This window comes from Saimiri boliviensis, chromosome 6 (assembly GCF_048565385.1).
Source record: "Saimiri boliviensis isolate mSaiBol1 chromosome 6, mSaiBol1.pri, whole genome shotgun sequence".
In the NCBI taxonomy this organism is placed as follows: Eukaryota; Metazoa; Chordata; class Mammalia; order Primates; family Cebidae; genus Saimiri; species Saimiri boliviensis.
This window is the reverse complement of record NC_133454.1, coordinates 113,137,214-113,164,937: the sequence shown is the minus strand read 5'-3', so window position 1 is coordinate 113,164,937 and position 27,724 is coordinate 113,137,214. Positions and strand designations below refer to the sequence as shown.

Here is a 27,724-nt window from a genome sequence, read left to right as displayed (position 1 = left end):
CTCAGGCACAGTCTACTTTCTCTAGGCATGGCCATCCCACCTGAATCATGTCCCCCACTCACGACTGTTTTTCTGTAGAGTTTAAATATTAGGTTTGAGCCAGTATCACACTATTAGTCTGCAGGGCAGAGAGTGAGAGAAAGAGGGTATCAGAGCTCTGTGATGGACTGAACAGGCTTTTGTGGGCTAGCCTGGGAACCAGCTTCTTTTACAAACATTGTTTCTGTGGAAGAGGCATTCTGGGTCCCAGAAACCTTGTTATCCACTGTCTCGGTGGACATGGCTTATGAATTGAGCTTATTGTAATGTCAAAATATCTTTGGCATTGGAGAGGCGGGCTGCTTGGAGAAAAAAAAGGCTCTTCCTGCCCTCAGTCTTTCTCACCTAAGCTCTAAATATATTAAAAGGCCCATCCCAACCTCTCCATCCCATAATGCACATTTTTTTTTTTTTGAGACGGGGTCTTCCTCTGTCACCCAGGCTGGAGTGCAGTCGAGTGATCACAGCTCACTGAAGCCTGGACCTTCTGGCTCATGCGATCCTCCCACCTCAGCCTCTTGAGGCAGGACTACAGGCACATGACACCATGCCCGGCTAATTTTTTGTAGATCCAGGGTCCCACTATGTTGCCCAGGGTGGTCTCAGACTCCCAAAGTGCTGGGATTACAGGTGTGAGCCACTGCACCCGGACCCATAATGCACTTTTTTTTCATAATGTGCTTTTTAATGCCAGTAAATTAGCCATAGTTGAGGGGGAATGACAGAAGGAGGTAGCTGGATATATTGGAGAGAAGAAAAGTGAGAGAACGCTTGCTGTGATCTGCTGGGGCTGCCATAATGAAATCCCACCAACTGGGTGGCTTAAACAACAGTCCAAGATCAAGGTGTTGGCTGGATTGGTTTCTTCTGAGGTCTCTCTTCTTGGCTTGCAGATGTCTGTCTTCTTCCTGTGTCCCCGCATGGACTTCCTTCTATAGTTCTGTGTCTAAATTTCCTCTTCCTATGAGGACAGCAGTTATATGGAATCAGGGCCTACCCTAATGACCTTGTGCTCCCTTAATTACTACTTTAAAGGCTCTATCTCCAAATATAGTCACATTCCAAGGTACTAGGCATTGACATTTCAACATATGAATTTTGGGGGACAGAATTCAGCCTGTGACAGAAGCCATTTCCTGTTAGGAATTTCTGTGTGCCTGGCAGGGGATGCTTTAGCTAGAAGTGAGGCAGCCCTCACATAGCATTAAGCATAATGGAAGGCGTATGACCATCTGCTGCCCCTGACTTTTGTAGCCAATTCTTTGAGATCCCAGAGCAATGAAGTATAGACAGAGCCAGGTTAAGCACATGACATCTGCAGAAATTTGATTGACACCAAGATGCTGCTGGCATCTTGGGATCAGGCCAGAGGTGCTGCAAATTGAAGGCAGAGGAATTTCCTAAGCATCTAAAGTTTCAGTTGAGGCTTCTGTAAGTCAGAAAACCCTTCCTCGCACTGCAGTGTCTCTCAATCCCTTATCGCCACACAGCCAGGATGAGTGACAGGTGCTTTAGAAAGAGGGGCAGCCAGAGCAAGCCCTCCAGTGCTACTTCCAGCCCTGAGTTGAAGATGCTGATCCTTTTGAGTCTCACCTAATAGTTTCATCTTCCTCTGATGACTGGCCCGTGTGTCCTGAAACATTTTGGGGTGTATCTGGGGTAAGGATATTGCTTAGGATTTCATATCCGTAGATCATAAGAAAACCAAAATGACAAAAAGTGTGCATGTCACCTGTGGGAAAGGTGAGACTGCTAAGCCAATAGAAAGCAAGTTATGTCCAGAAAGCAGTTATGCCTCTTTTATTTGATAAGATGTTACAGGGCAACCAAGCACTTGATCCTGGGAAATAAGTGAGGAAGTGAAGGGAACAAGGTCGATTTGACTCCAGACCCTCGCTGCTTAAGAGGAGAGCCCACTGTAGCTCCCCTCAACAGGAAGAGCGCAATCTTTGCGGCCTGGCACACCTGAATCCATGTCTTGGTAGTGTGACTTAATATCCTGTAAACCTCAGTTTTTACATCTGTAAAATGGAGCTGATACCCAAATGATATAATTTATAGACGTGTTGAGCCCAGTGCCTGGCCTATAATAGGTGCCTAGTACATATCAGCTTCTTCCTTGTTCTTCCCCTCCCAGTCTGTGTCTCTGGGTCATATTTGCCTCTTCTCTGCAGCACTGGTCATGTAATAAGACATAAGAAGCCTGGCATGTGCATTATAAAGGCAGTTTCTCAATTTTCCTGTCTACAAATGGATGGGTTAGATGTGGTGATACCTGAGTTGCTTCCCATCTCTGACATTTGTCAATGTTACACATTTGTGAATGTTACTGGGGCTGCGGGAACTTGGCCTTGGAAATTCATAGGTCAGTCAGGACCCAGCTCATCCTGATGGTCAAAGGATGGTCTGGATCCCTGAGAAATAGTTATGGGACACACAGACCTCTCCCTATCCCCAACCACAAGAGGAGGGTGGGTGGTGCTGGGGCTGATGACAGAGCTAAAGGGTGCTGCTATAATTAAACACCATGTCTTACATCAATTACACACTGACACTTCTCTACAGTCAGGCTGACATTCATTTCTTATAAGAATTCTTTGTCTTATAAGAATTCATTTCTTATAAGAATTCTTTTTAATAAAAATAACTTTTTATTAAACAAAGAAAGATTCCTGCCAAAGCAGCCACATTTTCCTGGGCTCTCCAAGGGAGAACTGCTCTGAGCAGGGGTATCTGCTTATTGGTACCTTAGAGTTCTGGGCCTGGGGTAGGCGTGAGCTCTGAGAAGTTACTGGCTCCACATCTGGTGCTCCTAGGTCAAGACCCCAGCCCCCTCTGAGGGATGGAAGTGAAGATGCTTGGAGCTTGGAGCTCTGGTCCAACCCAGAGTGGGAAGTGACTTAACCAAGGTTTCAGTGCCTTCAGGAAGGGCAGGGCTGGAGCCTGTCTCATTCATGAGTGAGCACTGTGAAATGGAAAGGACAGTGGGCCCATTGGTGTCCTTCTCTCAGACTCAGCTTCTTATTTGAAAAGTAAGAATAATTATGCCTAATCTAGGTTATCATAGGGACTAGATTAGAGGGTTTATGGAAGGTGCTTGGCTCAATGAATACATGGATGTAATTCTGGAAGGCATAGGAAACCCAAGGGTCTATACATGAGGAGGGATCTTCTACCCAAACAGGTCCCAGGAAGTTCCATCACACTTCTTCCTAGGGTAGGACTGGGGAAGGAGGAGCAACCCATCAGGTAGTCTCGGGCTCTAGCACCTTTTTGTGAGTAGGATGTACTCCTGAACACTGCACCACACTGCCTCCCTAGGATTGTGAGCTTTTTAAATTAGAACTCAAACTTTCCTGGGCCTTTTGAACAATGAGAAGACACCATCTCAAAATAATGCTCTAAGTTTGAGGCAAGGTGAGAACTTGAATCCAGATCTCTGGTAACTCAGATCAATGACCGTCTCCCAGGCTCATGGGAACTGTCCCTGGTGCTGACCCCAGAATCACACACTATCTTGACTTGGCCTCTCATCTGGCTTGGCTTTCTGCCCTAAAAGGCCCTCTTTTGGCAGAGGAAGACAAAGCCCCTAGAGAACAAATGACTTGTCTAAGGCCACGTAGCACACCCCTGTGGCACTAGAGTACCTCATCACTTACTTCATGCCCATGGCTTCTACATTTCTAGATCGACATTTGAGACCAGGTTTTAAGCTTATCTTTATCACTGACTCTGACAAAGTCATAGAAGGAAATATCTGACAAGTGTGTGGTACTTGCTAACTTTTGAAGTGCTCTCATTTTGAATTTTCAAAATAGCCCTTTTGAACAGGACAGATAGGCTGGGAAACCAGGTAAGACAGAGGAGATTCAGAGAGGTTAAGTAGTTTTCTTAAGTCCACCCAGCTAGTGAGTGGCAAAATCAGGACTGGAATCTCGTTCTTCCATTGTCTTATCCTGATGTCTTCTGCATGATCCCCATGTGACTTGTTTGGCCAAGCTTAGCCCTGGAAGAAATCTTTCTGGGTCCATATGAGCCTGTGCTCCCACCCTGATCCTCAGCTTGCTTCCTAGCACCTGTTGGGGGTTCTGGCACACCTGTCCTGGGGCAGATGCCTTCTTCACAGCCATGCCAGGAGGGGAATGGAGGCAGGCCATTCACAGTCTATTTTCACCTTACACTTCTCCTGGATGGTATCCGCCTCAGGGATACTGGCAAGAAATTGTATGTAAATTGGATAAGAGCCCGCAATCTGGAACAAAAAACCCTTCAAAGACTGGAGAATAGGCATAAAAGAAAGTAGCTGGGGGCTGAGAGAAAGGAGACTGTGGAGGTAAGCAGGAATCAATGAAAGGACAGCACCCCATTCCCCACATCTCATTACAGTATGGTGTCCACCCTCACTAGAAGGCCTAATGACCACAACACCCCTTCACAGTGCATATGGACCCTCTTTGAGCTGGTAGATTGTGGAGATATCTACAAGGTAGTTGTAACATGTAGACTGACTCAATCAAGAGCCGAAGCCAGGGTACACAGATGTCTCTGCTTCTATCTTTTTTTTTTTTTTAGGTGGAGTCTCTCACTGTCACCCAGGCTGGAGTGCAGTGGTGCAATCTCAGCTCACTGTAACTCTGCCTCCCAGGTTCAAGCTATTCTTCTGCTTCAGCCTCCCAAATAGTTGGGATTACAGGCATGCACCACCATACTTGGCTAATTTTTGTATTTTTAGTAGAGACCAGATTTCACTATGTTGGCCAGGCTGATCTTGAACTCCTGACCTCAAGCGACCACCTGCCTCGACCCCAAAATGCTGAGATTATAGAGGTGAGCCACCGCATCCAGCATCTCTGCTTCTAATACTCAGCTTTTCTCCTCCATTGATGAACATCGCTTCCCAAGAAGAGATCAGTGGAAATTTCCTGTAGCCACTGTGTTTATGAGTGGTGCACGCATGTGATTGGACACACATTGGCCCACTTTTTCTCTCTTTCTTTTGTCTTTCCCCTCATTTTTCTTTTACTCATACCATCCCATCTCTTCATCCAAGCAGAGGTAGGTGAAGACCAGGGGAGAGAGTGGGGGCTGGAGAGGGAGCTGGGTATGGGGAATTTTAGCGTGACCTCCAGTCATGCGATGAAAGAAAGAGCTGCTTCTCTCCTCCTTGCCCCTCACCCCACCCTTTATCTGTAATAAGCTCCCTTTCCTCAGATTGCCACGGAGGAGGAGAAGGTGGAAAATTATTCCTGTTCTGCTCCTAGAAAACTTTAAAATGCTATCGCCATGGAAACTGCTCTCGAGCAGTCTTGGAGCATGCTTGTGGGAGAGGCCGAGGCAAGGTGGGGGAGGATGAGGAGGATGGTGGATGAGATGCTCACAGGGGTCTCCCCACCACCCCCGCTCTGTTAGTTCTTCCTGTTTATGTGATATATGATAGAACCAGGCTATCTCCCTCTGGGGTGAACGGACGCAGCAACTATTCCTAGACCGGAGGGATCTGGGGTCACTGGGATCTGTTTTTCCTCTACAGCAAGCCCAACCTGACTGAGTTCTGATTGTGTGTGTGTGTGTGTGTGTGTGTGTGTGTGTGTGTGTGTAGGCTTTGTGTGTATGTGTGGCGGGGGAGAAAGGGCACAGAGGTAAAATCACCTTTGCCGTCAAAGGAATTTGCAGGCTAAAGGGTAGAGAAAGAACTGCCACCTCTTTAGAACTTACTACATGCCACCTACTTTATATATATTTCCTTTAAAATCCTTACCTCACTCTGTCAGAAAAGCAATTAAATGCCCATTTTACAGAGAAGAAAACTAAGGTTCAGGAAAGCCAAGTGACTTGGCCAGGAACACATTGCCAGTCAGTGGTAGAGCCGGAACTTTAGCACTGGACGCTCTGACTCCAAATGAAGCCCAGGTACCATTTCTTCCGTGTCTACCCTCTGTCAGGTGCTGAGCTAGACACTGTCTTTATCATTCTGGTAGCTTTGTGAGCAGAGCTTTTATCCCCAAGTTGCAAAGGCAGAAACTGAGACTCACTGTGGTTAAAGAATTTTCCCAGGGTCACACGGATGAGAGGTGACAGAGCCAGGACATATGGACATATGTATTTTTTGGAAGTGGGGTCTCTGTTGCCCAGGCCGGAGTGCAGTGGTGCGAGCGTGGTTCACCGAAGCCTCCACCTCTCAGGCTTGAGCAATCTTCCGGCATCAGCTGCCCGTGTAGCTGGGACCTTTTTGTTTGTTTGTTTGTTTTGTAGAGATGGGGTCTCCCTATGTTGCCCAGGCTGGTCTCCAACTGCTGGACTCAAATGATTCTTCTGCCTCAGCCTCCCAAAGGCAGAAAATTACAAGATCTTGAAGGCTGGGATTCCAAGCGTAAGCCACCGCATTTGGCCCAGGATGGAAAGCTAAACAGCAGAGCTGGAATTTGAATCTAGGTGCATCTGATGCTGAAGCCGGTGCCTTTTTCTGCCATGCCTTGCAGCCAGAGAGTATGCAAGAGAATGAAGTGGGGCGGGGAATGCCTAGTGTGGGCTGAGGCCAGCTGGTCTCACATCAGGGTCCAGAATGAACACTGAGTCACAATACAGGCATCTCTTACAGATTTTCTCTAAGGCCCATACAGCCCTGGAGAGTTTGGCTCAGAAGTGGCAGGTGAGCAGAAGGCTCCATGACGCACCTAGTAGATAATTCATCCTTGTGGTATGGGGGAATAACAGGAGCTCCTACCTGGACCACGAGGCAGGAGAGTGGTTGAGTGGGAGGCAGTGGTGAACAGGAGGAGAACCGTAGAGGATAAAACTCGAAACTTAATTGGAATGTACTTCCTTTCCCACAGGGAAATTGGAAGGAAATACCATATTAATCAGAATAATGGGCAAGGCTATGCTGCAGTAATAAACATCCCCAAATATCAGTGGCTTAATACGCTGAGGTTTATTTCCCATTCATGCTATATCCTGTCAGTTAGCCTTTGCCAAGTAGCAAACCACTTGAAACTTAGTGGCTCAAAACAAAAAACATTTAATATTTTTTCTGATTCTGTGGGTTGACTGGGTGGTTATTTTGGCCTGCGTTAGTTCAGATGGGGCTAGAAGATCTAAGGTGGCCTCACTCACGTGTCTGGGATTTTAGGTTGGACAGTTGGGGGCTTGCTCACTCCATGTGGTCTTCCCCCAGGAGGCTAGCTGAAGCTTTTCCACATAGTAGCAGAAGGGTTCCTTCCCAGCCATGAAACAGGGCTAGCGCCAACATGCAAGCACTTCACAAGCCTCTGCTTGCATTATATTTAAAAATAAGCCGTTGGCCGAAGCAAATCACACGGCTGAGGAGGTTCAAGGTTTGTAGGAATGGACTTCGTCTCTGGATGGGAGGAGTAGCAAAGCCACCTCGCAAAGGGGAGGGAACAGAGGGAGGGGAAGAATTATTTCGGCCATCTTTACAACCTACCTCGTGCCTTGCCTTTTGGGGCCACGGGAGAGACCTGCCCCGTGTCTTCCTCATTTCAGGACCCAGGCTAATTGTGACTCCACCTTATTGCTTCTATGATTGCTGAAGCAGGAAGAAGAGAATGTGACCTCCTAAAGCCTCCATCAAGGCGAGAAACATCACTTCTTGTTTCATCGCGTTGGCCAAAGTAAATCATGGCCACGTCCAGTTTCAAGAAGGCGGGTAAGTAGGATTTGACCATGTGCTTGGACAGAGAACCACAAACATTTGGAGAATGGCATTAATGACTAACACCAACACCATTTATGGAGTGCTGACTAGATGCTGGGCAATTTAACAATGTGATCTCAGAATGTTCTCATGGCATCTTTATGGGGTAGGGATTATTATCTCTGTTTTGCAGCGAATGAAGCAGAGTGGTTGAGGAACTCCCCCAAGGTTATGCACCCAGTAGGAGGCAGAGCTAGGACTGGGACCCAATTAGTTTGACTCCAGAGGTGATGTCCTTTCTAGAGCCTCATGTTTGTTCTCTACCTCCTCGGAGAGAGCACAGGGGGCATGCTTCACAGATGACTCAGGCTTCCTGCAAGGAGGTGATGAAGGGACTTTTACATCATTTGTTTACTCAGTCATTCATTCATTTGCCTCACAGTTATTTAAATGCCACCATGGACAAGAGGAGCAGGGAGTAAGACAGACTCGGTCCCTGTCCTCGTGGCTGAAGATTGGGAACGCTCATCTCTAATCCCAGAGGTCAAGGATTTCCTAAATGTTCAGCTTTAGAAAGTGGGGAGTTTCCAAGGTTAAAGAGGTTCACAGGTGCCCTACTCTAACAGGGGTTCCCCACAGATCAGAGGAACCGTGGAACATTGCCCCAGCATCAGGGCTTCTCAGAACGCCTGGGAGCTGGCAGTCTCCCCGGTGTATTTTGTAGGAGCTGCATAAATGCTCAGTGATGAGCAGTTAATGAGTAATGCATCCCACTTGCTGGACAGAAGCTCTCCTGGCATTCCTGAATTCAGAGAAATTGCTGGGCTCACACATGAAGCAGAGGGTTCCAGGAGCCCACACAGGTGAGCTTCCTGGGCATCTTAAAGCTCCGGAGGGAGGTCACAGTCTTGCTAAGTCACCCGTGACCCTGACAGTCCCCACCTATGCCACCCTAGATGTACATTGGGACCCTTTGGGATCATGTGGTCCTGTCTTTTCCCTCTTCCCCCACCATTCTTCAGAGCCCAAAGCTCATTTATCGCATGTCTGTTACATAGTCCTCCAGCTCCCCTGGAACCCTTCCAGGGATGAGGAACTCACTACCTCCAGAATCTGTCTGTTCTAAGGTCCTTTCTGATTGCTTGGCTACTTTGCCCAAGAGTCCACACAACCCACCAGCCACGTGGAGCCAGCACATGCCAAGACGCCATGCATCCTGGGTGCAATGACACCCTCGTGGCGGTTGGGCTGCGGGGTGGGGAGGGTGTGTTATGTGAGCACGCAAACCTCCAGTCAGACGGGCCTGGCTCTGCTGGGCTGTCAGAGATGCTGAAGCCTCAACTCTCTCTGGCTCTCAACAAGTACAACTATTTATAAAAGATGAGGTTTGTCAGGGAACAGGGAGAGGCTGAGACATCTGCTCCCTCTGCTGGGGTGGCCGGTACTCACCATAGGCCTCCCAGCCTCAACTCCCTGATTGGAGGAGCCTCCAAAGACCCTACCCCCATAACCCCAGTGAGCCCCACGGGCAACAAATCTCTCTGCCCTGCCCCCACCCCAAATGGACATCTCAGGGATGGGGTGGGCAGGATGTTCTTCTCGGAATATCAGCCCCCTAGCTCTACTCCCATCTCAATCCGCTCTGGGGAAGAGAGGGAAGCTCCTCTCAGAGGGGACGAAGCTGTGCTGCCTTCTGAGCATGCACTGGAATCTGTTTGTCTCATAGAGAGCTGGCCCCTAGTCTCCCCTCCAAGACTTACCTCCCCTCCAAGACTGGGAGTGTCTTGAGGGCAGGGACCACGAATGGTTTTCAGGGTTCAGGCAGAGCAGGCTCTTGCAGCAGCCAGTGCAGCACAGTGGGTATGGAGCTGGTTTGGGAGCAGGCACAGAGACTTCCGTTCAAATCCTGACGCTGTGATCTTCTCTGAGCCTCAACTTTCTCGTTTCTTGATTGGGCATGAAAGGAATCTCTGCCTTTCAGGGTTGTAATAATATTCCATATTAGTTGTTTTTATACCGTCACTGTTTAATGATTGAGTTCTGGACTGCGTAGTGAAATGGATGGAGCACCAATTACAAGGCAGAAGACCTGAGTTCTGCCACTGCCAGTACAAAGTGCTGTGATCTTAGGAACTAGATTCCTCCTCTCTAAGCCTCAGTTTCATCATCCGCAAGACGGGTGTAACAATGACAATGACATCTGCCCTGCCCCACCCCCACCCCCAGGTGTGTCGTGAGCCGGGATGGGGGATGTAGGGGAAGGACAAACTGTGTTGAGTGTTCGTTCTAGTGACAACCATGCCGTGGGTGACCAAACGGTGGGAGAGTGGAGGGAGTCAAAATAAACAGACCTCGAAAAACAAGTATCTCCATGATTCACTCAGTGTTCCCCTAACAATGGGGGACTGTCTTTGGAGCAAACAGTGTCACCCATATTAATTTGTTTTCTTATCCGTAAAACGGGAACAACAATATATCCTTCAGGAGACACTAAGAGGATAGCGAATTTCCTGAGCACCTTGCAGACTGAGAGGAAGGCTGTGGGCCCGCCCCGGATGGCGAGGGAGGTGCTTCCCTGAGAATAAATGAGTGGCGGGGGTACAACGATAGGAACTGGTTATGAACATCAAGTGCATGACCTGCCGGGGCACCGACTATGTTCTTTCTAACACAGAAAGCCACCAACGAGGATATCAATGCCTTTATTTTATAGATGGAGAAACTGAGGCACAGGGAGTTATGTAAAGTCACAGGTTTTTTTTTCTTTTTTTCTTTTCTTTTCTTTTTTTTTAATAACAAAAAGAATAAAGAAGAGGAATAAAGAGAAAGAGGAAGAGGGAGAGAGGATGGGGGTATTGCTTTATTGCCCGGCTAGAATGCAATCTAAATATGGGTATGCCTATAATTGTCCTTAACAATGGAGACATGAAAGAAAATGAGGGAAGAGAATAACAAACAAGGAGCCAACCAACATTTCGTTTAAACTTCTAAGTTGATATGATGTGGTACTGATAAGAGTGTATATTTTGTGTATTTAAAGTGGAGAGTTCTATCAATGTTAATTACGTTTACTTGTTCCAGATCTGAGTTCAAGTCCTGGATATTGTTGTTAATTTTCTGTCTAATTGATCTGTCTAATATTAATGTTGAAGTCTCTCACTATTATTGTGTGGGAGTCTAAGTCTCTTTATTAGTCTTGTATGTCTGGGTATTCCTGTATTGGGTGCGTATGTATTTAGGATCTTTAGCTCTTCTTGTTGTTGCATTGATCCTTTTATCATTATATAATGTCCTTCTTTGCTTCTTTTGATCTTTGTTGCTTTAATGACTATTTTATCAGAGGCAAAAATTGTAACTTCTGCTTTTTATTTATTTATTTTAGCTCTCTGTTTGTTTGGTAAATCTTTCTCCATCCCTTGTTTTGAGTCTTTGTGTATCCTTGAATGTAAGATGGGTCTGGATGCAGCATACTGATGGGTTTTAGTTGTTTATTCAAATTGGCTGTCTGTCTTTGGATTGGGGGATTTCGTCGATTTAAATTTAGAATTAATAATGACATATGTGAGTTTAATACTGCCATTTAATATTAGCTGGCTATTTTGCCCATTAGTTGATGTAAATTCTTCATTTTATTGATGCTCTTTTTGGTATTTTTTAGAAAGGCTGATACTGTTTGTTCCTTTCTATGTGTAGTGGTTCTTTCAGAAGCTCTTGTAAAGCAGGTCTGGTGGTGATGAAATCTCTGAGTGCTTGTTTATTCAGAAAAAACTTTATTTTTCCTTCACTTATGAAGCTTAGTTTGGCTGGATGTGAAATTCTTGGTTGAAAGTTCTTTTCTTTAAGGATGTTGAATATTGGTCCCCACTCTCTTCTGGCTCGTAGGGTTTCTGCTGAGAGATCTGCTGTAAGTCTGATAGGCTTCCCTTTGTGGGTAACCTGACTTTTCTCTCTGGCTGCCCTTAGTATTTTCTCCTTCATTTCAACCCTGGTGAATCTGACGATTATGTGCCTTGGAGTTGCTCTTCTTGAGAAATATCTTTGTGGTGTTCTCTGTATTACCTGGAGTTGAATATTATCCTGCCTTAGTAAGTTGGGGAAATTTTCCTGAATAATATCCTGAAGCGTATTTTCCAGCTTGGATTCATTCTCTTCGTCACATTCAGGTACACCTATCAAGCGTAGATTAGGTCTTTTCACATAGTCCCATATTTCTTGGAGACTTTGCTCGTTCCTTTTTATCCTTTTTTCTCTAATCTTGTCTTCTCAGTTTATTTCATTGAGTTGGTCTTCGACCTCTGATATCCTTTCTTCTGCTTGGTCAATTCGGCTGTTAAAACTTGTGCATACTTCACGTAGTTCTCGTATTGTGTTTTTCAGCTCCATCAATTCACTTATATTCCTCTCTAAATTGTGTATTCTTGTTAACATTTCGTCAAACCTTTTTTTAAAGTTCTTTGTTTCTTTAGATTGAGTTAGAACAAGTTCTTTTAATTCACAGAAGTTTCTCATTATCCACATTTTGAAGCCTGCTTCTGTAACTGGAACACACTCGTTCTCCATCAAGCCTTGTTCTGTTGCTGATGAGGAACCGTGATCCCCTGCTGAGGGAGAGGTGTTCTGATCTTGGGTATTCTCAGCCTTTTTTGGCTGTTTTCTTCCCTTCGTTATAAATTTATCCATCTGTGGTCTTTGTATCTACCGTCTTTGTAATTGGGTTTCTGAGTGGATGTCCAACTTACTGAATCTCAGCGCCGAAATCTGAGCAACCCACTGCGCGGACTAAATCAGTGGCGTTAAGATTGGTGGTGCTTTCTTTTCTGAATCTGCACCAAGAACCGACGCTCCGAGGCGCCAGCAAAACCGCCTCACTGGTCACAAGAGTCGTTCTGGCGACCCGTGGGGCTCCTCCGCTGGGAATCTCCTGGTGCGTGAGCAACAAGAATTCATGTGAAGGTGTGGCGTCCTCTGGTTCTTTGCGCTTTTACTGGGAGCTACAATCCCAAGCTGCTAGTGATCAGCCATCTTGGATCTCTCTCCCAAGTCACAGGTTTGACAAATGGTAGAGCCAGGGAAGAAACTCCATCTCCATGGCACTAGCACCTTGCTTCTGAGGTCACATCATGCTTCACCCACGGAAAATTTCTGGGACCCCTCTAATGAAGGTCATCAGGGAGGGTCCAAGAGAGATTGGGCCATTGTCTGTAGGATCAGAGGGCCAGGACAGGCCAACAGCTTCCCAGGCTGAGGCTGCCCAAGCCCCTTTGGACAAACCCAGAGAGATCTTCTTCAGAGGCAGTGAGTCCCAGGGTGTGGCTGGCAGGGCTCATGTGGTGTAATGGGTTGAACTGTGTCTCCCAAAAGGTACATCCAAGGCTTGGGCCCCAGAACCCGTGAATGAGACCCTATATGGAAGTGGGGTCTTTGCAGATGTGAGTGACTTAAGGATCTTGAGATGAGAGCATCCAGATGGGTGCCCTTATAAGAGAAGGAAGAGGGAGATTTCAGACAGAAGAGGAAAAGGCCACTTGGAGACGGGGCAGAGACAGGGGTGATGAAAGGCAGAGATGGGGGTGCCACAAGCAAGGGAACACCAAAGGCCACTAGGAGCTGCAGGAGGCCAGGAAGGACTCTCGCCTCGAGCCTCCAGAGGCAGGGCAGTCCTACCGACACTTTGATTTTGGACTTTTGGCCTCCAGAACGGTGGGAGATTCCATTTCTGTTGCTTTAAGCTCATTCGGTTTTTGGTGATTGTTATGGAGGCCCTGGCGGTGAGATGAGATGCCTGGCCAGGCCCCTAAATGTCACAGCAGACCTCTTATTGATTACACTGATTCTTCCTGGATGACCTTTGCTTTAGGTCTCCCACCAGGGAAGGTGAATTACTAATATCTTCTATTCCATTTCCACGTGCACCAACTCTCTCTTTGACTTTGGACACACAAATTTTCTTTTTCCTTTAGGGACACACTTTTCCTACTAGTAAATGGGAGGGTTGTTCCCTTATGCAGGAGCTAGAGTAGGAAGGGGTGTAGGAGAGTGGGAGGGGGTCCCTCCAAGCATCTTGATCCTTCTGCAGTTCCTGGGATTGGGCTGAGGTGGAATATTCTTGGCAGGAAAAGCTGGCTCCTGAGATTTCAGGAAAATAAGAGCTTTTCTGGGAGAAAAGAAGGGTGTGATGTGCTTTAATGCCTAAAAAGGCTTTGCTAAGGAGCAGACTGTTTCAGGGAGGATGGAAAGAGAAGAGATGCTTCTGGAGGGGACGAGTGGAACCCTGATAGGTGTCATGGAGTACTGGATGGGACAGGGCTCTAGCCAGAATCCGGTGTTGAGAGATCCTGGCCGATGGGGAATTCCTCGTCCCTATCCCTGAAGAGTGAGCTTGGGTTCCACCTCTTGGGATGGCTTTACACAAAATCCTACTTGGAGACAGGATGAGAGACTGCGCACTGCTCCCAGTCCCCATATGAATCGTGAATTAAGGGTGTGTTCGTTTGAGTTGGACCTTGAAGGATGTGGCAGGGATTTTTCTATAAAAGGTATTCCTGGAGAATTGAAGACTCCATCCTGGGTAGAGCTGAGAATTGTGTGGCCTCCCAGTGGGAGGTAAGATTAGAGGAGCAGGAGATGTGGATGGAATGAGAACTCACATTTTCTGCAGGCTACTGAGATGCTAGGCACTGCTCTGGCCTTCATAGGTTTCTTTTCATTGTATCCTCAGCACAATCTTACAAGGTAGGGATTACAATGTTCACTTTACAGAGGAGAAAGTGAAGGTTCAAAAAAGTTGAGTAAATTTCCCAGAAGCATAGAGTATGTTGGGGGAGCTGCTTGACCTCTATGGAGCCAACTTTTGGAGGATCTTAATAGCCTTAAGAAATGTTTGAACTGGGGGACATAGGTAATAGGGAGCCATGGCAGGTGTTTGAGCAGGAGCATGGCACAATGAAAAGGATGCCACCAGAGACCTGGCAGCTGAGGGGGAGACTAATAGTAAAATAGTACTAAAAATAATAGCCATGATGATAAGAATGAAAGACTCAGGAGTACCTTGGCTGCCTTAGCATTCTTTCTAACACAGGGCACCTGGAGGCGAGGCTGGAACAAAGGCATGCCCAGGATGCAGAGAGGCCTGGGAGGCAAGGGCAGGTGGATCAGAGGGTATGAGAGAGCAGGGAGAGAGGCGGCTGATGGGATCCGGTGGCTCAGGGTGGAGAGAAGACAGGAAGATAAGGCTTTAGGCGGGACTTTGGGCTTTTCTTCTGACGCCCAGCCAGGGCCAGAAAGGCAGCTGTGTCAGGCCTACAGTCAGGTGTGGCTTGACCACTAGCCAGCTGTGTAATCTTGGGTGAATCACTTCACTTCTCCGAGCCTCCGTCTGCTCATCTTTCATATCCAGAGAATATATTCTTCCCACCTCAATCCCTGCCGAGAAAAAGTTGATTGTGTTCCATTTTCCCTCCTGCTGGCCCAGAGCTACCACTCGGAGGACAATGGCCAACCGGGGAAGAAAATTCCGTCTCTCTAACTCCTTTCTGGGGCGTGGATGGGGAGCAGCTTTCCTTTGAAAGGGTCATTTGAAGTGACCGTGTGAACCGAAGGCAAGGATGCAGCAGCTGGAAAAGGGCAAAGAAAGGCATTCCTGGAAGGGAGCCCAGTCCGGGAACGGCACAGAGGCGAGCCTGTGCCTCGCTCCTGAGAACTTCGTTGCCGTCTGGTTAATATTGGGGCTCCCTGGTCCGTTACCGGACAATCTCCAAGCACCGCCTGCACTTCAGTACTTACAGGACACTTGCAGGTGGGGTCTGTACCCATTTCTCAGTTGAGATAAGTTGAGGCAGGAAGAACATTGCTGCTAAGGAGGGTGAAAGAGCAGGGTGCGGAGGCCTTGTCAGTGCTGCCGGCAGTAACGAAGCTGTCAGGGAGCAGGCTGCCGGCGGGGGGTTTGACTGCAGTCACATTATTTTTGCTCCCAAATTGAAATTAAAGATCATTTCAACTCCAGATGCTGGAAGTGCCTGGGTTCATTACTTCTTGGGATTTTGTCCACGCTCTCGTTCTAGATTCAATTAAAGCAATTTAAAGTAATTAATTGAATTTGTTATTTGATTAATAAAGATAGAAATTCGGCTAAGCTGCTGTGAAGGAGGAAGCCACGTTGGAATTTGCTAGCAGAGGACTTGGAAGGACTCACTTCTGCCTCCTCTTTGGCCTCCTCCTCCCGCTATTTACCCATTGTACCCTCTACCCCTTCAACTAGGGCTCAGGAATCTGAGCTTTAAGGTCAGGGTTTGAAGTGTGTGGATGTGGAAGGCTGGGTGCTAGAGCGGTGCGATCTGCAGCTGGAAAGACAGGAGATGAATAAGACATGGTGACAGCATTGCTCATCTGGAGGGGTAGCGTCCTGAGTAGGGGCCAGAGGGCTTTAGGCAGGCTAGGAACATGATGTACATGCACAGAAGCTGGCGGGGGCTGGAGAAGTGGCAAGATGCCAAAAGTCAAACTGCAGGGTCAGGGGATGGGGGAAACAGCAGTGAGAAGGGGAGTGGGATGTCTGGCCAAGGCCACGTGGAGCCATCCAGAAGAAACTGGGTAGAGGTAGCAGGTGCCGACATTGGCAGTGGGTCAAACCAGAATGGGAAGGTCAAGCTAGACACCAGCATGGAAACTCAGTGTGGGTCAAGGTTTAAAACTCAGAGGGTTTTTATGTATGACACACACCCTGGACACTTCAGAAAATTTACATCAATAAACATGATGGCATTTGAAAAAACTGCATGTAAATAAATACCATAAACAGAATCAAAAGATAAATGAAGTATCGAGAAAAAGACCTAAAGCTCATATCACAGACAAAAGCTAAATTCCTTCATATATAAAGAGCTCTTCCAAATCAATAAGAAAAAGAAAAACAATCTAGAAGAAAGGTCAGGAAATGGGCAGTTTGTAGGAAAGGAACTGCAAATGCCCCTTAAGCATGTGCAAAGTTGCTCATTCTCTTCCATAATGAGAGAAATGAAACGAAGAGTAGCCAATCATTTCATTATTATCCATCAGACTGAGCAAGTTTCAAACATACACTGGCTTGAAATTGGTGTGGAAAATAGCAATCTCAAATAATGCTGTTACTGCCTCTATGGAGGCCAGGTTGACATTATCTATCAAAATTATAAATTAATGTATTATTTGACCTAGAGTTTCAGCTTCTTGGAGTTTATCCTACAGATAACATGGTGGTTTATTGTGGCACTGTTTGTAACAGTTTGATAGGGAAACAACAGAAGAGCCCAGGCATAGGCAATTGGCAAAGAAATGATGGTGTGGCCAGGTGCCGTGGCTCATGCCTATAATCCCAACACTTTGGGAGGCTGAGGTGGGCAGATCATCTGAGGTCAGGAGTTTGAGGCCAGCCTGGCCAACACAGTGAAACACCATCTCTACTAAAAATACAAAAATTAGCTGGGTGTGGTGGCGTGTCCTTTTAATCCCAGCTACTCAGGAGGCTGAGGCAGGAGACTCGCTTGAACCCAGGAAGCGGAGGTTGCAGTGAGCCAAAATCATGCCACTGTACTCCAGCCTGGGCAACAGAGTGAAACACTGTCTCAAAAAAAAAAAAAAAAAAAAAATTAAAGAAAAGAAAAGAAATGGTGACGTATCTAGGCAATGGAATATTATACAGCCACTAAGAGGAAGAAGCTCTTTGTGTCCTAGGGGAAGACTGCTGAGACAGGCTCTTGGGCAGACAAAGAGCAAGGTGCGGAACAATGTGTATGACAGAAAAGCCTACGTAAATACGTGTGCATGTTTTCCTATAAAAGTGTGGAGAATCCTTAGATTGCTAGATTGTTAGGGTCTGGGAGCAGTGGTTGCCTCTGGGGAGGGGAATTCAATGACTGGGAGAGGGGAACGTATTCTTCCCTGTATACATCTTTCTGTCTTTTGAGTTTTGTACCAAGTGTTTTCTGTTCAAAAGAATAAATAAAATTACAATGAAAGAAAACACCCAGGCAGGCACCAACATGTAACGATGTGACAAAGCCAGGGTCAGAGGTACAGGGAGAGGTCAAGACCAAGATGATCTTCAGGCCCAAGGGAAGTAGGGAGGAGGCCCACCAAGCCTGCCCCTGGGAAGAGGTGAGGACCAGATCCTTTTGGAAGCCTCCTCAGGCAAGGTGTCTATGTGTGCTGTCTCGTTTCATCCTGAAGCAGCTCCGGGAGGAAGGTACACTCATCCCTGCTTTACAGAAGAGGAAACTGAGGCTTGAGGTGGGGCTCAGAAATGTGTCTGGAGTGCCTCATCATTATCTCAACTGCTCTCGCCTGCTGGCCTGGAAGGGTGAGGCTGGGACTGAGTCTGGGCTTGGCCTGTCTCCACTGGGCCTGGCTGGCCACCCTGCCCATTGGCAGCTTGGAACATGGGTGCTGAGCTGGGCATCTGGTGGGCTGGCTGGAGCTGGAAGACCCTGGGAAAGATGAAGTGAGTGAAGAGCTTGGTTCTTAATTTGGAGGGAGTCTGGAGAGAGGGTGGCAGACACCTCAGGGAGGGTGATATCCGAGGACAGTTCCAAAGAAGGGCTCTGAGCTGGACTGAGCCCTTGACTCTCTTCCACTGGCGAGCAGATGGCCGAGTGGGCCTTGGAAGGACGGGGCGCTGTGACTGAAGTTGGAATACATGCAACACCCCGCAAGGCACGAGGGGGAAACACACTTTCCAGCACGCTGAGTTAAAAGGGGTAAGTCAGCTCTGGTAACCATTGTGAACTTTGGATTATGTCTAGGATGTGACACATTTCAATCTTTCTCCTACGGCTGGGATGGAGTAAGGGAGTTCTCTTCAGGGCTGTGGTGAAGCCCTTGGTGACCCCAATTAGGACAAGGGCAGCTGCTGATATGATCGGTGGGACCTCCAAAGGCTTTAAAATCTTTGCTGTCTCTCACAAGGCTACACCCAGGACTTTAAATTCTCTGGAGCACAGATACTGCCTAGGAGCCTCCTGGGGAAGGGCCAGCCTCCTAACGTGGTTCAGAAGCATTGCTTCCCTCAAAACAGGGCAAGTGTTAGCTAATGAGGGAGGCGAGAGACGTTTCCCTGATTCAGCTCCACCCAGGGGCAGGCCACAGTGGAGAGAAATGGGGCGCAGGGGGTCGGGGTGAGCTCTGATAGCATGAAGGACTAGAAAGAACCTGAGTTGGGAGACCAGCTTCTAGGGCCAGCACCGCATTCACTGGCTGAAAGACTCTGAAAGGCAAAGCCTTTCTCTCTAGGTCTTGATTTCCTTATCTGTAAAATCAGACCATTTGGACCAGATGGTTTCTAATGGGCCCTTTGAGCTCTAAGAAATGGAGTTTATGGGGTTTCGTCCAAGGCTGGAGGACCACTGGGTCTGGAGGAGCCAGATGGACAGTGGGGTCATGGTGTCCCTGCATCCCTCCACGTATACAGTGTTTGCAGTTTACAAGACGCTCTCACTGTATTTTCTCACTTAGGCCTTGCAACAACCCATGAGATCTATGATGACTGCCCCCATTTGCCAGATGAGAAGCTGAGGATTGGAGATGTGAAGGAACCTGTCCAGCATGGTAGGGAGGGGATGCGGGCGTCAAATCCAGATCAGAATGGCTTTAAGGCATTTTTTTTTGCCTTTGGCCACAGCTGCCTCTTCCTCATTTATGTTATGGTTTTGGTGGAGGTGGAGGGACTCTATCCCTTCAAGTGCCTCCTCTGGGAAGCAGACCTCGTTCCTAGGTCCTTATTTGGTAGCTACTCAATCAGGCCAGGGCCTCAGCTGGCCCCTCAAATGGCTGTTTCCACCTCATGGGACTCCACATGGCTATGTGGCATTCTCTCTCCACTGCCGTGCAATTAAACATGGGAGGCCTTGGCGGATGACTGGCCTCCGCTACTAGCCCATCCTCTTCTTCCTGGGGATCTCATGGGACCTCAGGTCTCCTATGCCAGTGTGGGCCTGACTAGCTCCCCCCACGCCTTCCTCTCTCACTCCAGGCTGGGCAAAAGGGCACAAGTGTGTCTGGGAAGCCGTTGCTCCCTGCTCATAGCCGTCCTGGTTCACGCTGTGACCTCAGCTGCCATCCTTCCCATTATCTGCCGTATCCAGGACAACCAACAGTTCCTACTATGCAGAGAAGGGAGGGTGAGGGGCAGGCAGGGGCAGGCCCACTGTCCTGACCCCCTGGTGAGGGTGCCACCTGTTCTGTCTGAGAAACTCATGGCGGGAGGGAGCAGCTTGGGCCCTTCATGAGACGTAAGGAGGATTGCGGGGGACCTCGGAGGTTGAGGAAGAAGCTGATTTGTAAACCAGTGTCCTGGGCTCTGGCTGTTCCAGCCTTCATGGAGCGGCGTGAACCACAGGCAGGTGGAATTAAAGGAACTGAGCCGGATGCCCTCTGCCAGCTCTGACCAGCTGTGTGACCTAAGGTAGGTCCCTTGACACCTCTGAGTTTCTGTGCGGAGATGATTGATTCACAGACTCACTAGGGACCTGCAATGAAAATAAATGGACTCTGTAAACACTGAGGCTTTAGTGCTAAGAGCCCCCGTTCTTAACTGCGCAGAAAGGTTGGGTTTGAATTCCCACCCTGCTGTGTGACCTTGGACAAATGACTTCACCACTGTCACGTGCTTTTGCTGTGCAGCAAACCCCTCACAACTCATTGGCTTCACGCAACAAACATTCACGTAGCTTGTGATTTGGGAATCAGCAATTTCCGTTGGGATGGGCTGAGCTTTCCTGGTCTGGGCAAGGCTTGAATCATCTTAGCTGGGCTCACTCATGTGTCTGCCATTAGCTGGTGGATCCCCGGAACTGGCTGATTAATTTGGCTTCATCTGGGATGATGAACTATGGGGCCTGTCTCCATGAGCCTGGGCTTGATCACAGAGCGGTAAAAGGGCTTCAGAGGCAGTGAGAGAGAAGCCCCAGTGCTCAAGCCCTTCTTGAGCCTCTGCAGGCATTATGCTTGCTTCTTTCTTTTATAGTTTTATTTTTTGAGGCAGGGTCTCTCTCTGTCACCCAGGCTGGAGTGTAGTGGCATGATCATGGCTCACTGCAGCCTTGACTTCTTGGGCTCCAGTCATTCTTCCACCTCAGCCTCCTGGGTAGCTGGGACCACAGGCATGCACTACTATGCCTGGCTAAATTTTGTGTTTTTGGCAGAGACGGGGTTTTGCTATGTTTCCCAGGCTGGCCTCAAACTCCTGAGCTCAAGCAATCCACCTGCCTTGGCCTCCCAAAGTGCTGGGATTACAGGCACGAGCCACTGTACCTGGAGTATGCTTGCTTCTTTCTTATTGGCCAAAGTAAGTCTCATAGTCAAGTCCTGAGCCAGGGTGGAAGGGCACTGCCCAGGGTAGTGCCTGAACAAATTAGGGGCCATTACTCCAATAATCTATTATAACTCTCCGGGCCTCAGCTTCCTCATCTGTAAAATGAGCATAATCTTATACTTTTTTCAAGGCCTTGTGGTGGGGGTTGAAAAGAAATGAGCACATGTCTGCAAAAGGCGCTGCATGACTCGTAGCCAGGAGAGTAAGCAGTTCATTAAGAGTGGGCTATTGTTAGTATTTTTATTAGCAGGGACTTGGAGAGAGACAATTTAAAATCCCATGCAGCAGGCTCTGGGCTCTGGGCCCTAGGAGCCAGCCCTGGGCCTGCTTTTCCACTCAGGGGAAGTGGGAAGTACCAGGGAAGGTGAGTCCTATGGAAGGGCCCAGTGTCTTCCCCAGTACAGTCCCTGATGGAAATCTAGGCTTCAGAACTGCTCCTAATCTTCCCCAGGATCCAAACGGATGACTTTGCTTCTTCTACTTCCCTTCTCTCCCTCCTCCTGGGCTCAGAGGTTTTTGTTAAGAGAGTGTCCTGCTCTATCATATAGGCTGGAGTGGAGAGCGGGGATCCTAGCTCATGGCAGCCTGGAACTCCTGGGCTCAAGCCATCTTCTCATCTCAGCCTCCTAAGTAGCTGGGACTACAGATGCATGCCACCAAGCTAATAAAAAAAATATTTTTGTAGAGATGGGGTCTTACTATTTCACCAGGCTGGTCTCGAACTCCTGGGCTCAGGCCATTTTCCCATGTGAGCCTCTCAAAGTGCTGGTGTGTGCACTCTGCACCTGCGTTCAGGGTATTTTTGATGAGGAAGAAAGTGGCCTGGGAAAGAAAGTGCCCACCTGAGGTGCTTGGTTCTGGGAGGAACTCCAAGCATCTGTTAAGTTGGGGTCCCAAAACTCCTTCCCATCAAAGCTCATCTGGATCCTTGGGGGACACTGCGTTGTGATCCTTGCCACATTTTTTCTGCCGTAACCCACATGTGCAGGGTAGCCAATGGCCGTCACACGCTCATTTAATGCCATGTAGATACTGGCAGTCCTGGGCACATAAGCTGGAATTGGGTTGGGCTCTGTGATGTCATCAGTAGCTAACCAGAGTCCCTGGACAGTTGGGAAAAATCACTGAAGCTACCATCTTTGTGATCTTGTATAAACTGTCCCAGGGAGGTGAGGAGTATTGACTTTGTTCGATTTTTTAAAATCTTCAAAGTAGGATTCACAAAACTGCCTTCAGAGACCCCAGCTCAGCAACCACAGATCTGGTTCAACCTCTTCATTCTGTGCTTCTAGGGGTTCTTTCTGAGCTCGCTGAGGATGCCTAAGAAAGGAGGTTGGCTGGCTCTTCATTGTTTCGTCTTCATTCTTCCTTGTGTGTTAGGTACGTCTTAGACACTGGAGCTAGGACAGCCAGCCAACCAGATGCTGCTCCTGCCCTCATGGAATTTATGGTCTAAGGGAGGACAGAGATTAATTGATCATAAGAATAAATGTAAAATTATATGGCCAGATGGTTTTCTTTTTTGAAATATTAATCTTTCTTCCTTCTCTGGCATTTCCTCTTTCTTTATAGGGCGGTTGGACTCAGAAAATTCACTGCTGCAGGGTAGGGATGACCCAGTGGAAGTCAGTAGTCAGTTCTTGCCTTTTGAGTATCAGAATTGAAGCCCAGATGTGTGTGTGACAGTGGGGGGTGGAGGTGGTGGCAGGTGGTGGAGGATGGAAAGAAACAGGTGAAAACCCAAAGAGTTGGAAGGTGCAGGGTGATTTCCTGAGCTGGGGGAAGACCGAGAGATGGGGAGGGGTTTGGGCCTTTGCTGGGTGGGCCTTGAAGATGGGCCACATGCCTGCCCAGATCCTTCTCTGCTCCTCATCCAAGGAGGCCTGGAGGGCCTGGGAACAGAGAAGACCTGTGTCACCATCCCCAGGGTAAAGCCCAGGGAGGTGGAAGGGCCCCAGCATTCCCTGAGCCAGTGGAGCACAGACTCCGTGGTGTTTTGGAGCAGAGACTTAAGGCAGCCTTGAGTCTTCTGCGGCCAGGCCAGCTCTGCCACCCACCAACTGAGGCTTACCCAGAGGCACCATGGGGGGAAAGATCCTCCATTCATTCGCCTCTGCTCTTGGGCCCATGCCTGGACCTACCAGGTGAGCCACACACCTTTTCTTTTGGGGAGGAAAATGTTCCTCTGAGTTTCACTTTTTAAGAAATCTTGACAAAAACACATTGGCCACTCTGGCTGTGCCAGCTCAGCAACCTCTGGCATTGTTTTCTGACCACCTGACACGCTGTGTGCTGCTGCCCACTCCTCATAGCTGCCCATGCTTGGCCTGTGAAAGAGGCACCTCTGTGCAGAGCCTGAAGGTCAAATATGGAGAAGGGATTGAAAGAACCACAGGCTCAGCTCTCAGCCACAGGGTCTCACACCGTCCCTGGAATACTGCAGGGCTGGGCCACTGTTTGGGGTTCTGCCTTCCAGAGGCACAGAGCTCTAGAGTGGGAGTCCGAGCATGGATAAGCCTGCCTGTGCCCCTGAGCTGGGCATGTGACCTGAGATAAGTCCCACTATTTCTCTGATCTGTTTCTTCATTGATAAAACAGGGACAAAATCAGTGTGGTCAATGAGATAAAGAATTTGAAAGACCAAGTCTTACTGTCATAATAAATGTTGCTTTGCTGAGCACTGTGCTCTGAGCCAGGCACTGTATCAAGAGGTGGCTTAGGTGATTCTCACTGATTCTTCCCCACATGCCTGTGATGTGTGATACGGACATTATTGTTACCACATTACATAGCAGGGGAAACTGAGGCACAGAGAGCTCGAGGAAGCTGCAGGAGATCACACAGTATTTCACAAAGCTGGAATTCCAAGCCAGGCTGGCAGAGGCCGCACTCAGTCCCCTTCTTTATCATGCAGCACTTTCAGAGCTTCCAGAAAGGGACTCTGGGGCCGTCTCATCCACTCATCACACAGAGAAGGAAACTGAGCTCCAGAGAAGGGAACGGACTTGCTTAAGATCTCAAGCAGCCTAGACACCACATTGATATATGTGTGAATAGAATGTCAAACACTACATGTTCCTTTTGGGTAAATGCATTTGAATCCACAAAAAGGATTTTCTGAGGATGTCTAAACTTGCCCTCATGGGATACTCTAATTTTGAAAAGCGCGGGTCTTGGGCAAGGCTGTGGTGAGGAGAGGGGAATGTGTGGGGGGCCCTTTGAGGACCACTCAGCTCTACTCAGAGCAGAGGGAACAAAATAGGACCTCTGCCCCCTTCAGCAGCTTGGATTTGAATTCCAGCTTGGTGCAGAGAGGGAACTGGTCCTGAAGAAACAGTCAGGGGTGAGCACTGGGATGTATGATGCAGGTTGCTCACTGTAACACCATTTCCAAGAATGAAATGTCTGAAGGAACCTAAATGTCCAACAGTAGGGGATTGGTTAAAAACACCATTGTGGTTTTGTTGGGTTCTAGAATGTAAGACGATCATTAAGAATGACATTATAGAATTAGTGTCTAAAGGCATATAAAATGTGTTCCAAGTTGTATTTGTCTGTTCTCACACTGCTAATAAACCTGAGACTGGGTAATTTATTTTTAAAAAAAGAGGTTAAATGGGCTCATAGTTCCACATGGCTGGGGAGGTCTCGCAATCATGGCAGAAGGGGAGGGAGAAGCCAAGTCACCTCTTACACGGTGGCAGGCAAGAGAGCGTGTGCAGGGGAGCTCCCCTTTGTAAAACCATCAGATCTATGAAACTTATTCACTATCACAGCAGGGGAAAAAAGAAAGCTGCCTGTGATTCACCTACCCCCCAACCGGGTCCCTTCTGTGATATGTGGAAGTTCAAGGTGAGATTTGGGTGGGGACACAGAGTCAAACCATAATGCTGGTATAAAGTTAAGAACAAAGTTGGTTACAACATAAAGTGGGCCATCAGATCTCAGTTTTGTAAAAAAAAAAAAAAAAAAATTGGTATATACATGGGTTGTGGTGTATTTCTGCATTGTGTTTTCTGAAGTTCCCAAATTTCTGAAACATATGGCTCTTGTCATCAGCTCACCCTCACATTCTGTCGTAATGCTTTTCAGTAAGACAGGGAGGGGGCTGTCTGTCCCTGCAGGGTTTGGAGAGCCTGGCTGGCCACCTGCCAGGGAGGTAGGGAGGCTACTTTCACAGTACATGGAGGGAGGGTGTGTCCATTCCCCTTCCTGAGATCTCTGAAGCCTCAACCAGTCTCACTCAGGAATGTTTTCCCAGACTACGGGCTGAGCCCCAACCCAGCCCAGCTTCTACATGCCAGAGTAGACCAGGAAACACAATCATTGTCCACGTTCCCTGGGAAACTTGTCTCCTTGAGGCACCCACTGACAGTCTGAGTCATTTGTTCGTTCATTCAACAAAAGTCTCCTGAGCACCTGCTATGTGCCTGCTGTTTCAGGTTCTGAGAATACAGTAGTCAATAAAGTAAGAGTAGTGTTGTCCTCGTTGATGCCTGTATTCTTATGATACTGACAATGAGCAATTGAATAAAAATATAGTATAATGTCAAGTGGTAAAAAGCCGTTAGTAAAAAGGAAAGCCCAACAAGATAGAGAAGGATAAAGAGGAGACAATTTGGGGCGGGCTGGTCAGGGAAGACCTCTGTGAGAAGTGGTAGTATTGAGCAGCTAGTTGAACATTGAGAGGGTGCCAGCCATGTGGATACCAGGACAGAGAGGTCCAGGTCGAGGGAGTAGAAAGTGCAAAGGTCCTGGGGCAGGAGTGTGATGGATATCTGAGGACCAGCCAGGAGAGACAGTAAGGCTGGGAAGACATGGCTCGGAATGTAGTTATGGGAGGGTGGAGGGAGAGGCCAGACACTGGTCTTGCAGGAGAAGATCAAAGACACCGGTTTTTGTTCTGAGTGAGGTGGGAGCCTCCAGAGGGCTTTCAGCAGGGAAGTGATGAAGCCTGATGTCTGTTTAGCAGGATGACCCTAGCTGGGTGGAGCAGGGAGGAAGCTGTTGCACCCACCCAGGGATCAATGATGGCAACTGGACACTGACCTGCCTTCTGGGTCTGCAGCCCTCAGGTCGTCTCCCAGATGTCCATCTCCTGAAAGCTGGGAGACCTGTGAGGCTTGGATTTGCCCTCTGATATAGTTTGGCTCTGTGTCCCCACCCAAATCTTATGTTGAATTGTAATGCCTAATGTTGGGGGAGGGACCTGCTGGGAGGTGATTGGATCATGGTGAGGATTTCCTCCTCACTCTTCTCATGATAATGAGTGAGTTCTCATGAGATCTGGTTGTTTGAACATGTGTAGCACATTCCCCTTCACTCTCTCTCTCTCCTGCTCTGCCATGCTAAGACATGTTTGCTTCCCCTTTGCCCTCCACCATGATTGTAAGTTTCCTGCGGCCTCCCAGCCATGCTTTCTGTACAGCCTGCAGAACAGTAAGTCAATTAAACATCTTTTCTTCATAAATTACTCAGTCTCAAGTAGTTCTTTATAGTAGTGTGAGAATGGACTAATACACTTTTCCTGGGGGAAAAGGCTGAAAGAGATCCAGGGTGATGGGGGGAGGTTGGGTTATAAGGTCAAGGCTGCAACCAGAGCCTCAGCCAGGGTGCTTCCCTGCTCTTTCCCATCAGTTTCTAAGATAAGCTCTCTCCCTGGAGCGGGAAGGGGATGTCAGGAAGGATGTCAAACACACAGACTGCTTCGTTCATCCAACAAATACTTATTGAGCATTTACTATATGGGAACAGCTGTGAACAAGAGAGAATGAACTCCCTGTCCCCACAGAGCTCCCATTGTTGAAAATTGCAAACTTATACAAAATAGAGAGTATTATAATGATACCCCCTGCAGCTTTTACCCAGCTTCAACAAGTATCAATCTTGTTGCATTTTTATCCTCACCCACCACACCATATTTTGAAGCAAACCCTGTATATCATAAATTCTACCCATGTTTATTTCAGTATATGTTTATACTGTTTTTACATAACCATAATACAAGCATCTCACTAAAAATGAACAATAAGTCCTTAATATGATCAATGTCCAGTGACCGTTCACATTTCCAGTTGCTTTATACATGTCTTAATTTTATTTATTTATTTTTTAGTTTGTTTGAATTGGGATCTAAATGAAGTTGATTGATATGTCTAAGTTTTTTTCAATCTGTAATCCCTGTTTTTCTCTTTTAAAAATTTTCCTTGTTGAAGAAAGCAGATGCCCGACCTGTGTTTTCCCACAGTGTGGACTTTACTGATTGCATCCCCATGGTAGCTTCATTCCTCTGTCTTCTGTATTTCTTGTATGTTGACAATTAGTTTTTGAGACTTGATCAGATTCAGGTTAGGCGTTTTCAGTCATACAGCCTCACAGAGCTACGTGTCTCCATCGGGAGGCACATAATGCCTGCTGTCTCCAGCTTGGGGATGTCAGCAAGTGCGGATGCTCACAACTTAGATCCATTAATCCATTAGGGGTTCCAAAATGCTGAGGTTCCAATTCCATCATCCCTTCCTCATTTATTAGCTGGAATACTTCTAAAAGGAGAAATAACCCCTCATCTGCAATTTCGGTACCCAGTAGTACAGTTTGAATAGGAAAGATGGGACAAATGCTTGATTCTTTCTCTTTATTTACCAACTAATTACCTTTTAATGGCATGATACTAACAGTTAATACTTGTA

The 27,724-nt window shown here is 47.7% G+C and overlaps 1 long non-coding RNA gene across 3 annotated transcripts in view; it reads left to right on the top strand.

Moving 5' to 3' along the window:
• The first annotated feature begins 4,814 nt into the window (after positions 1 to 4,814).
• Positions 4,815 to 27,724, top strand: part of LOC141584888 (uncharacterized) — a 44,362-nt gene continuing 21,452 nt past the window's right edge. For all 3 annotated transcript variants that reach the window (XR_012518165.1, XR_012518164.1, XR_012518163.1), the window contains exons 1-3: positions 4,815 to 5,094; positions 6,292 to 6,688; positions 7,543 to 7,705. This is a non-coding gene — a long non-coding RNA (uncharacterized LOC141584888). The remainder of the gene's footprint in view (positions 5,095 to 6,291; positions 6,689 to 7,542; positions 7,706 to 27,724) is intronic.